The 15701-nt window shown below is 35.8% G+C and overlaps 1 long non-coding RNA gene across 2 annotated transcripts in view; it reads right to left on the bottom strand.

The window, feature by feature from the left end:
- LOC129033900 (uncharacterized) overlaps positions 1-15701 on the bottom strand; it is a 122488-nt gene that overhangs the window by 61064 nt on the left and 45723 nt on the right. For both annotated transcript variants that reach the window (XR_008501703.2, XR_010125780.1), the window contains one exon: positions 11946-12045. This is a non-coding gene — a long non-coding RNA (uncharacterized LOC129033900). The remainder of the gene's footprint in view (positions 1-11945; positions 12046-15701) is intronic.

Here is a 15701-nt window from a genome sequence, read left to right as displayed (position 1 = left end):
TTAGGGTTCAAATAAAACTTCCCCAAATAGTATAGCTAAATGGTTAAGTCCATGGCTTGGAAGTCAGGGCTGAAATTCTCGCATTTGTTGCTGAGAGCATTAGCAAGTTGCTTAACCTCTCTATACCTCAGTTGGTCCCTATGCAAAATGCAGATATCAATAGGCTCTCTCTTATAGAGCTATTATATAGATAAAAATGAATGAATATGTGTAAAATGCTTTGAACAGTGTGTGGTCCCTAAGTACTCTGCAAATGTTAGCTGTTATTACTATTGTTATTATTGAGGGCTCAAAGTAACTCACTTTATTTTATTATTATTATTATTATTATTATTACCATTATTATTATTATTATTATTTTGAGACAGAGTCTCGCTCTGTCGCCCAGGCTGGAGTGCAGTGGCCAGATCTGGGCTCACTGCAAGCTCTGCCTCCCAGGTTCACGCCATTCCCCTGCCTCAGCCTCCCGAGTAGCTGGGACTATAGGCTCCAGCCACCATGCCTGGCTAAATGTTTTGTATTTTTAGTAGAGACGGGGTTTCACCTTGTTAGCCAGGATGGTCTCGATCTCCTGACCTCGTGATTCGCCTGCCTCGGCCTCCCAAAGTGCTGGGATTACAGGCGTGAGCCACTGCGCCCAGCCCAAAGTAGCTCACTTTCTTGGGCACTATAGCCTAGTGGCTAGGACTCCCTGGGTTTGAATGCAGCCATTACTAGAAAAAGTCTATATTCCCAACCCATCCACATGATGAACCTGTTAATACAGTGTTCATATCTGCTTAAAATCCAAAACTTAGTCTTTGCTATTCCCAATGATTTGTCAGAGATTAATTAAAATCCTTAGCTTTTAGAATTATAAAGTGTTAGAATTTGAGGAATCTCCAGAAATCATCCAGATTGCTAGACAAAGAATCATTAGGGATAAACTGATCAAATATTGGGCAGGGGGCAAGGGGAGTTGGATTCCTATTCCCATCTTTATAAAACAATTTTGGATGAACCAAAATGTAAATATTTTTCTTAAAGTAAGTGATTTATTTTTTAAGGCTTAAAAACAAAAAGCCCTTTCTAAGCAATACACAAAATACAGAAGACCAATACACTTAACTAAATAATATTTAGGATATTAAAAATATATATCATGAGAAAAGTCAAAAGACAAACTAAAAAAAGCTTGCAAAACATGTTTATATACAATATATAAAGTTTTTAATATATATAACTTTTCATAAATCAATACAGAAAAACAGCAAAGGGAAAGTTATATCTCTCTGTGCCTCAGTTCCCTTATCTACAAAATGGGGAGTATTTTTACTACCTACTTAAGGAATTTGTTGTAGGGAATGGGTGTATTAATATCGTAAAGTGCTTAGAATAGTGCCTCACATGAGTAAGCACTAGCTATTATTGTCTAGCTTTGTTATTGTCACTGCTTCAGTAACCACCTTTCCATGTTGGCAAGAACTCCTGTCTTTTACCGCCTTAATGATGCCGTCTCCTGAGAGGTCCAAGAATCACCTCAGTACTTTCTTATGTGCGATGGGCCAGACCAAGTAAGGGCCTGCCTCACTACTGGAGCCAGCTCAGGTGTCCTCCCAAGGCCAGGGATTTGCATCACTTCCAGATTGTTTCAGAATGAGTCCTGGCATTGCTGTACCAAGGTGTATTTTTATTGCAGCCTGTATTAGTTTCCTAGGGATGATGTAAGAAAGTATCACAAAATCAGTGGCTTAAAGCCACAAAAATGTATCATACTATAGTTCTACGGGCAAGAAGTCAAAATCAAGCTGTCAGCTGGGCCACATCCCTCTGAAGGCTCTATGGAAACATTTTCCTTGCATCTTTCAGATTATGGTAGCTCCAGTCATTCCTTGGCTTGTGGCTGTAGAACCGTAATCTCTGCCTTTGTCTTCACATGGCCTTCTGCTCTTCTTCCTGTGCCTCTCCTTTGTGTGTCTCTTATCAGGACATGTGTTATTGAATTTAGGACCCATCTGATTAACGCACCAAGATTCTTACTTACACTCACAAAGCTCTTTTTTCAAATAAGATCACATGCATAGGTTCCAGGAATTAGGAGGAGGACCTGTATTTTGGAGGGGCCACCATTAAACTCACTACACTGTTGTAACAAATTATAACTTAATGGCTTAAAACAATACAAATTTATTGTATTGCAGTTGTGTATATGAGAAGTCCGAGACTAGTTTCACTGGGCTAAAATCAAGATGTTGGCCTGTTCCTTTCTGGAGGCTTTAGCAGTGAATCCGTTTCATTGCTGATTCCATTTTCTAGAAGCTGCCCGTGTTTTTTTTTTTTTTTTCGCTCTTGGCCTCCTTCCCCTGTCTTTAAAGCCAGCGACATTGCATCTCTCTGACCCTTTTCTTTAAACACATCTGTTCTTGACCACAGATAGGAAAGATTTTCCAATGTTAAGGACTCATGATTAGATTGGGCCCACCTGGATAACCCAAGATAATCTCCCTATCTCAATGACCTTAAGTTAACCACATCTGCAAAATCCCCTTCACCACATAAGGTAACATATTCAGAGGTTTCAGAGATCAGGACATAGATATCTTTACGTACTCAATATTCTTCCATCTGCACTAGGCCTGAGACCTAGTGTTACTTCAGAACCATCTTCGAAGACGTATTTGGAGACCAGTGAATGCCAGTGCCCTCCTAGGAACTGAAGATAATGTCTTCATCAACCAGAGACACCAAATAAGCCCCACACAACCAGACATGTGCCTTATCAGAGCAACAGCCTCTTCTGTACTAGTCATTTCTGCTAATCACTGTTTCCAATATAAGCTCCTGATGAAACCTGAACAGTCTAAAAAGATTTTATTTTATTAAATTTATCATTTGATCATGTCACAATGGTCCCTCATGGTGCCATGATAGTAGGCAATTATTCCTCAGGATCGATCATCATCACCTATAACAAATTCATTCCACTACTATTACAGTTCCTTAAATGCATTGACATAAACATTTACCTAAGGGGCAAGGTGACCACTAGGATGGCTGGATTGAAACAGGCTCCTGGTGTCCCCTGACTCACGGACTCTGAACTATTAATCTCCCTTCAACTACAGTTTGTTGTTAAGGCAAAACAACATGTCCTGTTTCTTTTCATAGAAGTGACATTTCCTGGCTAGGGCTATTTGATAAAGTTTATCCTGGTCTGGCTGAAAAGGTTTTAAAAATTGAACTTTTGTAGATTGTGTGAAGATGATTTTCTTTCAAATTTTTATTTTAATAATTTAGCCAGAATTGGTTTCTATGCATGAAACTTAGAAAGCCGTCCGATACAGAAACTTTTTCAATCTGCCCAAACTGCTAGACTTCAGTACAGAAAAAGATTTAGTCTTTCAATGTGATGTAAAATCTCTTAGACAATTCCACTTTGCCTCCATATGTTGAAATATTTTAATTATAATATTACTGTTTTTCATTAAGTTGCATGATCTAATATGTCATTTCCTTTTGATGTCTATTTGGTATCTGGACCAACTGAAACATACAAACAAACAAAACCCAGAAGATATGTTTGTTCTAAAGCATGCCAAAAGTAAAACCGATTGGCTATAGCACATCACAAGAGTGACTTTAAGGTCTATTGCAATGACTTTCTGCAATTTGATCAACCTCTCTGGGTATCAGTTTCTAAATTTTTTATTGTAACAAACAAGGGAGATGAAATCAAATACATGTAAAAAATGTGCTACTGTGTCTCTAATTTAGTAGGTGCTTGATAAATGCTTGACTGTTGAACTAACATAAATTTTGATAAAATTATTATTTAATATGATTATTAACAATTTTCAAGCGTAAGTTGAAAAAGTATTTTGAAAGAGATCAAAATTGATAGAATTGACCATCTGATTCAGAATGTTTACTGTCCATAATTAGCATGTTATAAACGATAAGCATAAAGCTACAAAATCTAAATTCCGTATCAAAACTGGCCTCCCTACTGGTTAGGTATATAAAAATGACTCTTACTTTTTAAAAACATTTCTGTTTTATAAAGAAAGAACTGTGAACTAGAGGGCTGTCTGGTGAACCAAATGAGCTTAAGTGCTTAATTTATTACACTACTGCTTCTCCTAATCTGTACAGTGCACCTCTACATTGACCTAAATGGGCAGAGAGAGTCAAGCCTGAGGTGTAGATCTTTGACACTTATAATTCTTAATTCTAGATTTGAGCTTCGAGGCTTGTATCACTAAAGGTTCAACCAGGAAAATAGAAACCTCTCTAAGTATTTAATATAGAGGCGATTTGGTTACATAACTGATGAAGTAGCTGAAAAGTCAAGTAGAATATACGTAGGCAAACCAGAAGTTAGCAGTAGCAGAAAGCTACTATTGACCTTAGGCTGCAGGTCCAAGGGAGGGCGTGCTATGGAACTCTAGGGGCTGAAGTCCCTGGGGAAGCTAGAAACACATTAGACCTGTTTAATGTACATCACAGTCATAGGGAAACACATTCATGACTGAAGATACCAATCCAGGAAGAGAAGGAAGAAAAAGTTTCCTTGATTTCTCTTTTCTCTCATCTTTCAATCTCCTTAAGGCCTTCTGTTGGCTGACCAGTCAAAGTGAGCTGAGTGAATGCAGTGTGCAGGATCAGCTCCTACTAAAAAAAAAAAAAAAGAAAGCAGAGGGCTGGAAAATGGACCTGCATGCGAAAATGGACCTAGTTCTTATGGAACATCACATAACGGAGGAAAGAACACAAAGGATCATGGGCATTTCTAAGAGTTCAACAAAGGTTCTGTTCTCTAATGCTCTCTATCCACTTCAGCATGAAATTCTATTGATTTTACTTTATTCTCCACTGTTACCTTCCTAAACCTTCCTCTTGAATTGCTGCAGTTGCCTCCTAACTAGGTTTGTCAAAAATTTTATGGGGCTCAGCAGACAAAAATTCTTTTCAAATTAAAAATTGAACTATATCATTCTTTACTCATCATTTAACTCCTAAATGCTTTTGTTTTGTTTCTGAAATAAAGCTCTATATCCACAAATTGACCAAAGGCCCTTTGTGGCCTGGCCTTGGCCTACCTCTTCAGGTTCAACTTTAATTGCTCTTCTGTCATTTTGTTTAAACAATTCCGGCCTTTTTATAGCTTTAAAATAATGTACCATTCTATCTGTCATTAGATGACTATCACATATAATACTCCCTCTACTTGGAAGTTTCTTTACCCAATTGGCTCCTATTTTCCTATCATACCTTAACCTTTAAAAAAAAAAAATTCACAGCATGCTTGTCACAATTTTTTTTTCTTTTTTTGAGACAGAGTCTTGCTCTGTTGCCTAGGCTAGAATGCAGTGTACTTGATCTTCTTGGCTCACTACAACCTCTGCCTCCTGGCTTCAAGTGATTCTCTTGTCTCATGCTCCCAAATAGCTGGGAATACAGGTGCTTACTACTACTCTCAGCTAATTTTTGTATTTTTCTGTAGAGACAGGGTTTTGCTATGTTGGCCAGGCTGGTCTTGAACTGCTGACCTCAGGTAATCCGCCCACCTACGCCTCCCAAAGTGCTGGGATTACAGGCATGAGCCACCATTCCTGGCCACAGTTTTCTTTATTACAGAAAAAAACAAATGAAAACAAACAAAAAAAATCCTAGGAATTACTCTACAAAAAATGGATCCTACCTGTATGAGAAGGAAGGAAGGAAGGAAGGAAGTAAAGGAAGGAAGTAAAGGAAGGAAGAAAGGAAGGGCAGAAAGATGAAAAAAACAGTATTTTGATACCACATATAAGAAATTAATGAGAGAGAAATCATGTTCCCAAATGGTACAACTGTTATATAAATATTTGAAAGGTGTCAGATAGATCAAGAAGTTCTGAGTCAGAAAAATCGCTATGATACTGTAAACCAGGAAACACATAATTTTAAATGATTTCAGAAAGAGAAATAACTCCCTAAGCACTGTCAGTAGGAAAAAAATCTTAAAGAAAAGATTGAATGAGTAGCAAATCTAGCTTAAATAAATAAATATTTATATTCTTAATAGATTGAGAGCCCTAGCAAATTATTAGGGAAAACACTAGCATTCTACTGTTAAAAGAAGTAGAGAATATACAGAGAAAATATTCACAGGAGAAAAACTAATGGTCTATGAAAGTATAAGAGAAAATGTTCTACCCGTCCAGTTATTACAAATGCTACTCTCCTAATATCCTTTTGAGTGCATATAACAGTGTAACCATCCCTTAAGACTATTTGACAACATATTAAGATATTTAAAAATCCATACCCTATGACCTATTAATTTTAGCTTTAAAATTATTGGCTATGAAAATAATTCGGAAGTGACACATGCAATTTGCCAGTGAGAGGCTCCAGCAGTTCAGAAGGCAGAAAGTGAATGAGGTTAGGATATTTACATCTCCAACTCTCTCCTTGCCACAATGCGACCATTTGGCCGATTTCATCCACTGAAGACAAGTTTTTATTGGGCTAGCTTCTCCAGATTCTGGTAACAAAACTCCTTATGCTTGCTGATTGCAGTCCTAACCCTGGTAATGGCTCCATTTCTGCTTATTGGTTTCCCTTAACCGTGCTTCTATTTTTGTAAATGTCCTCTTCAAGATGATGCCATTTTAATATGCTGCCATTTTAATATTTAATAAGTTGTTTTCATGTTCAACAAGGAATATTCTCACAGTGCAACTATTGTGAGGGTCTTCTAATTCTATTATACTTTTATTTCTTTTCTTTTTGCTGTATCATTACTGCCCAGCCCACTGTAGGCAGATCAGTGACAGGGTTTTCAACTACTTCATCCAACTTTCAGGACAACCTGAGGTGTCATATTCAATGTCTTTCTGTGTATTATCTGCAAATTAAAAGCAAACGTGCAGGTCTGAGGAAGAACTGTAGAACAAAATGCTGGTTAGACTGATTCCCAGTGTTTGTGTAGCTACGTTGAACAGGAGAAATGAACTTGTGTTTTCTATTCATTTTTTAGATGATTATTTTCTCTGCTTTTCACTATCAGTCTTGTTGAGCATTCACAGGTTTCATTCATAATCTTTGTAATTTTTGTATATTTTAATTTAACTAGTAGCATATATATATATATATATATATTATTTAACAGAGTGTATTGATTCAAATCCTAATATTGGGCAGGTTTTATCAAGATACATTTGACCAATAAACCTATCCTATAATTCAGCAATTGCACGCCTAGGCATCTATTTAAGATAAATGAGTTCATGTATCTGCTAAAAGGCATGCACAAAAGTGTTCACAGCAGCTTTATTGTGTAGCCAAACACAAGAATCAACTTAAGTGATAAGGAGTAAAATAGGTGAGTAAATTGTGATATATTCTTTTAAGAATCACTATGATTAAAAAAAGAACAAACTACTAGGCCAGGCACAGTGGCTCACCCCTGTAATCCCAGCACTTTGGGAGGCCGAGGTGGTCAGATCGCTTAAGCTCACAAGTTTGGGACCAGCCTGGGCAACATGGCAAAACCCTGTCTCTACAAAAAAATACAAAAATTAGCCGGGCATGGTGCTATGCACCTGTAGTCCTAGCTACTTGAGAGGCTGAGGTGGGAGGATGGCTTGAGCATAGGAGGTGGAGTTTTCAGTGAGCTAAAATCATGCCACTGTACCCCAGCCTGGGCGATAGAGCCAGACTTTGTCTCAAAAAAAAAAAAATAAATAAATAAAATATAAATGAATAAATAAGTAAATAAAGAACATACTACTAATTTCCACAATAGCATAGATGAACCCAGTTATGTTGAGTGGGAAAAACCAGACATAAAATAGCATATACTGTACAATTCCACCCATATGGGTTCAAGAACAGGAAAAAAAAAATCAGAGTAATTGTTGTCTCTGGTGGCAGTATTAAGTGAGGAGTCGGGTGCTGAAAAATGTTTCATAGATTGCTCTGAGTGGTAGTTTCATAGCTGTGCATATGCATTGAGCCGATACTTATAATTTTTGCATTTAATTCACATTAATGTATAATTACATCAGATTAAAAAGTGTGTTTAAAAAATAGAGTTTTAGTTGCTCAACATAGAAAACACCAGTTAAGTAACACCTTTGTAAAGTTTTTTATCTTAAATAAGGCTTAGTTCTGTGGAGAGTGTTACATATAATACTACTCACATGTCTGCTTCCTCATTAAATCTTCATAAAATCCATGAAAGCTTCAAACTTACCCAAAGAATTAAAGAAGTAGCTTCAATAGTAAATGGTGGGGTCTGCCTTCAAATCTCTGTTATTATCTTATATTCAATTCCCTGGAAACAAACTCTATGGTAAAGATTAGCATGCAGGTGATTTACTAGGAAGTGCTTTTGGGAACAAATCCATGACAAAAGTGCTTTTGGGAACAATCCATAAGGATGTATGAGAACCAAGGTTGGGTAGAGAGAAGGTCAATTGTGATTCAGTTGCAACAGAGGCCTTGGCCAATTTTGTCTTCCCTCTGGTGGGTGGCAGCTTTTTCAGTTCATTTCTTTCAGACTTAGGTAGACTGCTTTGCCTATGTCTTGCATATTCATGGTTCAGGGCACATCAAGAAATTTGGGCAGAGTTTAGGCACTGCATTTAAAGTTCCTCCTTGATAGATTTCTTCTCTCTGAAAATTTTCTCCCTCGCTTTTCATGTTGAATCATCTGGCACTTCATGCAAGACTGCAAGTTCCTATCAGAGTTTTAGTCAATTTTATGGCAAGGACTGCAGTGTAATCTAGAGCAATGCTGTGTGTGTGTGTGTGTGTGTGTCTATAGTTTATAGTTATCTACAAGAAAGCTGATATAATAAGAGCTTGGCTATTCATGGAAGCGGAAACCTTTGGTCTACTTTTAACATGAACTTATTCATTCAATTATTCTACAAATATTTTTTAAACTACCACTGTGTGTAAGTTTGTTCAAACCTCTGGAGATAAAAGAGTGAGCCAGAGAAATAACTTCCCTGTGTTAAAGAGAAAAAAAAAAACAACAAATTAATTATGCATGGAAATAAATTCTATAGAGAAAGTAAAACAGGGCGAAGGCAGGACATTTTACACTGGGTAATCAGGAGAGTCTTGTATGAGAAGATGGAATTTGAACTGAAGCATGACAAAGAGGAAACATATGATGAACTGTGGAATTATAGTCTACACAGAAAGAGAAGTACAAGCTGATTACTTAGACATGCTTTTGGGAAAGGTGGTCAGTTTATTTGAGAATGATTCAAGAGAGAATGGTTCAAGTTTAGAACTTCCAGCCCTAGCAGACAAAAACAGTATGCCCAGTTAAATTTGAAGGAGCTGTCATGACCCATATTATTTAGTATATTTTAACTGCAGTGGAAAGCACTAGATGATTTTAAGCAGGACCGACATAAACTTTTTTACGTTAAATGATATAGAATAACTGAATTCAGAAAACAGATTAAATTGCTATAAACTAAAATCTGGATGACTTCATGTCAGCAACCGTTTTGGAATGTGTTCATGAGAGAAGTGAAAAGGCAGGAATGGACATGGTGGATTCAGACAATAGGAAGTCAGCCTGGCTCGAGTCAAGGGTCAAAAGGCAAACCAAATATAAAGGTAGGCTTTTTATAGTCTAAGAAGGGTCTTGAATGACAACCAAAGTATAGTTTATTTTGATAGGCACTGGTAGACAATACAAAATTATTGCAATAGATCAGATCCAGACCAGGTCTGTTGAGTGGCAATAAAAAGCATCAAGATTTCTGTTTCTCACAGTATGGCAGACTAGAAATTCTGAGATACCTATCTGATAGAAGCTCAGGGGATGAAGAGTGAATAAAGATCATTTTTATTTGTTGCATTTCAGGTGCAAATAAAAATATTAAACTGAACTTCCTCGTAAAGAGTTGGAGGTGAACTTCTGGAGCCTAGAAGAGATCCTGATTAGATACGGAGATTTAGTTCTTAAACATACAAAAGTAAGTTTTATCTCCAAGTGATTGTAGCAACAAAGAGCAACAGTCTGAGTTAGTAAAAATTATACATAATAAATAGTAAAAAAAAAAAAAAGATGGTAAACACACAAACTTCAGACAGAGAGGTCTTTAAGAGGCATTAAATTAGCATTCAGCACTTCATTTCTTATGCCTCACATTTGGTAGATGCTAACTTAATATTTGTTGAAAAGGTCCTAAGAGCTGTCAGTTAGTTCCATCTGTGTTGTAAATTATTCATAGAATAAAAATTAAGCTACCACAATTTTTAATTTGACATACTTAGAACTTTTATTAAAAATTAAAGACAAGAGTTTTCAAGTTATCAACAATTCTTATTTAAAACCCAGTGAAATTCAAGAGGTCATATTTTATAGCACTAATTTTACCTATAAGGAACATTCAAAGACACTTACACGAAAGTATAAACCTCTCACCTAGATGTTATATTTACAGGTCATAAAACACCAAACTGAAGTACAAGACAGCAGTAGAATGATGTCTTATAAACTAACAAAGTCGACAATATTAATATAATGGTCTCAGCTGAATTTGCCCATTTAGTAATGCTTGGAAAGCAAGACCTAAAGTATAACAGTTGAGAAATTGTTAGGTACTGAAACACAATGACTTTAACCAATAATGTTGTTTCATTTGGATTTCTTTAGTCCAGAAAACACGTGAAGTAATCCTAGCATCACTTTGTGGTTATGCTCTTCTGTCAGGCTTGGTCCTATAGTTTATATCAGTAGTTCTCTAGAGAGGCAATATACCACCATGGGACACTTGGCATTGTTTGGAGACATTTTGTCACTCTTCAGGGTGGAGAGAAAGTTGGAGATGGGGTGGGAGAGGGTGGATGCTACTGGAATGTAGTGGTAGAGGTCAAGGATGCTTTGAAACATACTACAAGGCTCAGACAACTCCTTTCATGATAAAGAATTTTCCTACCCTAAGTGTCAGTAGTGTCAAAGCTGAAAAATCCTGCATATCAGTGTCGTGGTCCCAGAGGCAGTCATAAAACATACCTGAGTCAAAACTTTCTTTTATAGGAATTAAAAGTTGTTAGCCAGTTCTGAGATGTTGAAGTTTCTTGGGCTCAGAACAATTCCTACCTGCGTGATTTATAGTGCAGGCCACTTTCTTTCGAATACACTGTATTCCTGAAAATGTGCAACAAACTTGAACATGTTTGTGTGTTTCAACCATGGGACTTTGTTTCCAAAAAAAGCTAAAAAAATTTTTTTTAAATTCCTCATCACACCTCCCTTGTTAGATGCAGTCACAGTATATTCGTGGCATTTTATTCATGTTCTTTAATTTCCCCATTCTTCCGCCGAGGAATAGATAGTCTCCCAGCTTAAAGGCAATGAGTATTGCAGGCTAAAAATGTTTTGCTGTTGGCAGGCCTATTGTTTTCTATATTTGCAACAATTTTAAATGTATGATACCTACGATTTTCATCATTAGTATCAACACATTATTTCCATATTCACTCTTGTTTTAAAAAGCAGTAATTTTCAAGCTCTTTTTCTAGCAACAACTTTTTAAAACAAAATCTTGTATTGTCTTAAACATAAATTTAAAAGTTTATGTTTTAAAAATTAAAAATCCCTACTTCCTACTTCATCATTCTTACCCCACTTTCCCACCTTCCTAAACAAGCAACACCTTTGAAAAGTTTTGGGGTTATAAGAAACAATGTTGAAAAGACATTGTAATAATATATTGAAATAATGGTATAAATGTTGTTTTACTACTGACAAAGACACTGATACTGCCAAAACTGAATTTTTGGCTGTCAGACAGCAAGCCATGTGTCAAATTCAAATGTTCTATCTTGAGCAGATGTATGGAAATCTAAGTCTGGCATATAAGAGTTCCTTTGGGAGTATCATTTAATAATATTTGAGAGCATAAGTTGCTCAGAACTTGATTATATGAGTTGGATGGAAAGATACACACCTGTGATCCCATCTACTTGGGAGGCTGAGGCAGGTGGGTCACTTGAGCCCAGGAGTTCTAGTCTATCTAGTCGAGCTTGGACAACTTAGTGAGACTCCATCTAAAACAAAAACAAAAATAAAAACAAAAAGTAAGTAAAAAAAAAACACAAAACAAAACCCAACAAACCCAACAACTTGATTGTTTATTAATGGGAATTACCAGTTTCTCTTTTGCCTTTACTAAACTTTAATGAACTTGCATTTTTGCTATTGTTCAATTAATTTTCCTAAATTTGCTTCTTGACTTTGCCAGCTCACCCTCTTTCTGATAAGGATGCAGTCAGAACCCCTCCTATTTAGCAAGACTTCTATTGCTGGTCCCTTGTCATTCATGTCCTGCATGACACATAGAGGAAAAACGACATTGAGATTATTCAACTAAGAGGAGTGTCTTAAGTCTCATGGTGATAAAAAGAAAAATTATCTTTGAAAAAATATTTAGCTTTTATTTTTGGCAATAGCATCTTTCAAAGTAAAAATATTAAAGCTAAGGATAACAATTTAACCTAACAATGTATGAAATAAAAAATAATCAATAAAAGAAGAATTAAATTAAATTTTTATTTTCATATCAAAATTTTTTCAGATAGAGGATTTAAAAGGAGCACAGCCATCCAAGACCTATGCTTTTGTCTTTTGCTACATTTTCTTCTCTGCACATTTTAAATCCTACTTATGTCTTGCTCCTTAGTGAAAGTATAGATAATAGTGAAGATTGAAATATCTAGGACCAAGATATATCTCTCTTATTAAAATTCATTTGTCAAATATGTCATGAACATTTCTTAGATGCATTGCTCATAGTAGGCAAAATGAAGCAAATAACTCTAAGATTTCTGCATGCAACCAATATAATTCAGTGCCTACATGGACCAGGTACTGCTCTAGTTATCTGGAGTACAACAGTAAGAAAAAAAGAGTATTTATTTTTGTGGATTTATATTCTAGTGGAGGATGTGATATGATTCATGCTAACTAGGAGTTTTTGAGAAATAGTTACCCCAAAGAACAACCAAAAATAAGAAGTTGAGTCCCTCCTGGATGTTCCCTAACTATATACATGGCTATAATGTTGGTTGGATGCGGAAATTTTATGGCTATCCATATGTCTATAATGTTGGTTGGATGCAGAGTTTATTCGCTTCATTTCACCTACTATGAGCAATGCATCTAAAAAATGTCGAAAATGCTGCAGGCAGAGAATACAGCTTACCATAGGTAGCAAAGTACCTATGAACTCAAATGCTTGATGAATGAATATGTGGCACGTAGAAGAAAGACAGCATGTGAAATTTTGGAGTAGTTTAGATAATTTTGTAAGAGACATGAAACTCAGGCTTCTCTTTAGGACACAAACAGGCTTTAGTTTGATGGAAAGAAGCAAAGTGAGGGCAAAGTGAAGTCACTTTGAAACATGGCATGAATTGAAAAATGGGCAGTGAAATACAAGGTACATGAGGGGAGACAGACAAAGGTCACCGGAGCAAGAGAAGAGCACATATGTTGTAAAATAGTATGTTCATACCTTGTAGATAATGAACCATTGATGATTAGGTACTAGAAAAGATGAAATGAAATTGCCAGACTAAACAACTTCCCTAAGTTTAGTCTCCAAATCTGTGCTCTCCCATCATGACCATTTAAATGTATTTTATAAACTGTAAAGCACTGTGCATACTTATGAATCTTGGATCATTTTATAATTATCTGCAGTGTACAGTCAGACTAATTCATCTGGGTAACACTAAGCTGTGGTCAAGATCTCTTTAACTCGAAGATTTATGATTATTAATCTTAAAGATGAGTAATCACTGTGCATATATTTATTCCTAATTAAATTAAAATTAAAGATTCATGCAATTCTTCCTCTTTTGACTAGTCATATTCAAAAAATCAAATTTAATTTATTTTTTAAAAATAGAGTTGCATTAATAACGTTCAATAGTACTTCTATTCTACTTGAGAAGCCACAATTTATGAGGAAAATGGACTTCAAGAAGCACTTAGGAAGGAACAGTACAGCAATATAAATCGTATTCATGTCCTCCTAGTAAAGCGTTTATGTTTAAAACTCTTACAAATCATGGTTTATAGTAGTTGTTTTAGAATGAGAGATGAGTATATTACTGTATTACTGTACATATATTTTTATGGCTTTTAAAGCAAAGCACTGCTTAAACGTATAAAAGGGTCATTATGTCAACTAAATGACTTTTTTTCTCCTAGAGTAGGTTTTAAATATGTGATCTTGGTAAACATTTGCTAGCTTATCTTTTTTCTGAATTTAGAGATAATCCTGAAAGAGATATTTCACCATGTTTGATCAACAATTATTAAAATAAAAATAAAAAACTTACTTTCTTTCTGTGGGTACCAGGATATTTGAGCTTTACACAATTTTTTAAACGAAACTTTTATAACCTGAAGAATTTTCTAAATAGGAGCGAGGAATTCCCCACCTGTTAATTAATCGAATTGATCTGCTTTCTACTTATCAACTCTTGAAAATTCTCCATGACACATGTAAAAGATATAATCTATCAAGGAGGTAATTATCTGTTAATTATCTAGGAAGGTTCTTACTAACTCTCCTTCCAAATAACTTAGCAGATTTACTCAGAACTTCTAAGTACTAATTCAGTTTCACTGAGCTCAGTAAATATTTGCTAGATCAACTACTGCATGCTGGATACTGTTCTAGCTAGAGATGACAAAGATTAATTATGTCTTAGTTCATTTTCTCAAAGTTTTTCCAATCAGACAGGAAGCAAGGAGTATATGAATAGCTAGCCAGAATCCAGGACAGGAGAGAGGTATAAATAAACTGCTATGCAGAAACCAAAGGAAAACAATCACTTTCTACAGTGGAGAGGTAAGGCAATTGAGGAAGGATTAATAGAGGTGGCTGCATTCCAGTAAGTTGGGTTTAGATAGGTAGAAAGAGACTAAAGAAGAAGCATCACAGACTAAAGGAAGAACAAGAGCAAAAGCCTTGAGATACGACATTTTGGATCCTTACTCAGTGCTTCCAAATCTTGTCAATTTCCTCCCTAGTAAAGATGGCTCATAATGAGTGAGGCTTTCCCACTTTGCCCTGCAGCCAATGGTAGCAAGACAGTAGATTCTGAAGTAAGACAGGCTTAGGTTCAGATTCCAGCTCTGCACTTACTAGTTATGTGATCTGGGACATGCTACATACTGTTTCAGCCTCAGTTTTCTTATCTGTGATATAGGAATAGTAATAGTTAACTTAAGAGGCAATTAGGAAAATTGATTTTAAGAACTCCATACAGAGCAGCTACTCAGAAAACTATACAGAAAGATACAACACAAAACAGTATATGCAAATCAAAATGGAAAACTAGAAAATGTTCAATTAACCCACAGGAAGGCATGAAAAGAGGAACAGGGCAACAAACAAAAGCAAAGAATAAAATAGTTGATGTAAGGATAATAGCCCAAAACTCTAAGTAACCCAGATAAAATTTAACAGGTAAATGGCTAATTAAATGCTGTTACATGCCTACCATAGACTATTACTCAACAGTTAGAAGGAATGAGCTACTGATACAAATGACAACCTGGAAGAATGTCAAAGGAATTATACTGAGAGAAACTCCCAACGGTTATACAGTCATTCCTTGTTTTATTGTGCTTTGCTTTATTGTACTTTGGAGATTGAGATATTTTTTACAACTTGAAGGTTTATGACAAC

The sequence above is a fragment of the Pongo pygmaeus genome, chromosome 2 (assembly GCF_028885625.2).
Source record: "Pongo pygmaeus isolate AG05252 chromosome 2, NHGRI_mPonPyg2-v2.0_pri, whole genome shotgun sequence".
NCBI classification, from domain to species: Eukaryota; Metazoa; Chordata; class Mammalia; order Primates; family Hominidae; genus Pongo; species Pongo pygmaeus.
The sequence above is the reverse complement of the archived record's forward strand: the minus strand, read 5'-3'. Positions and strand labels throughout refer to the sequence as shown.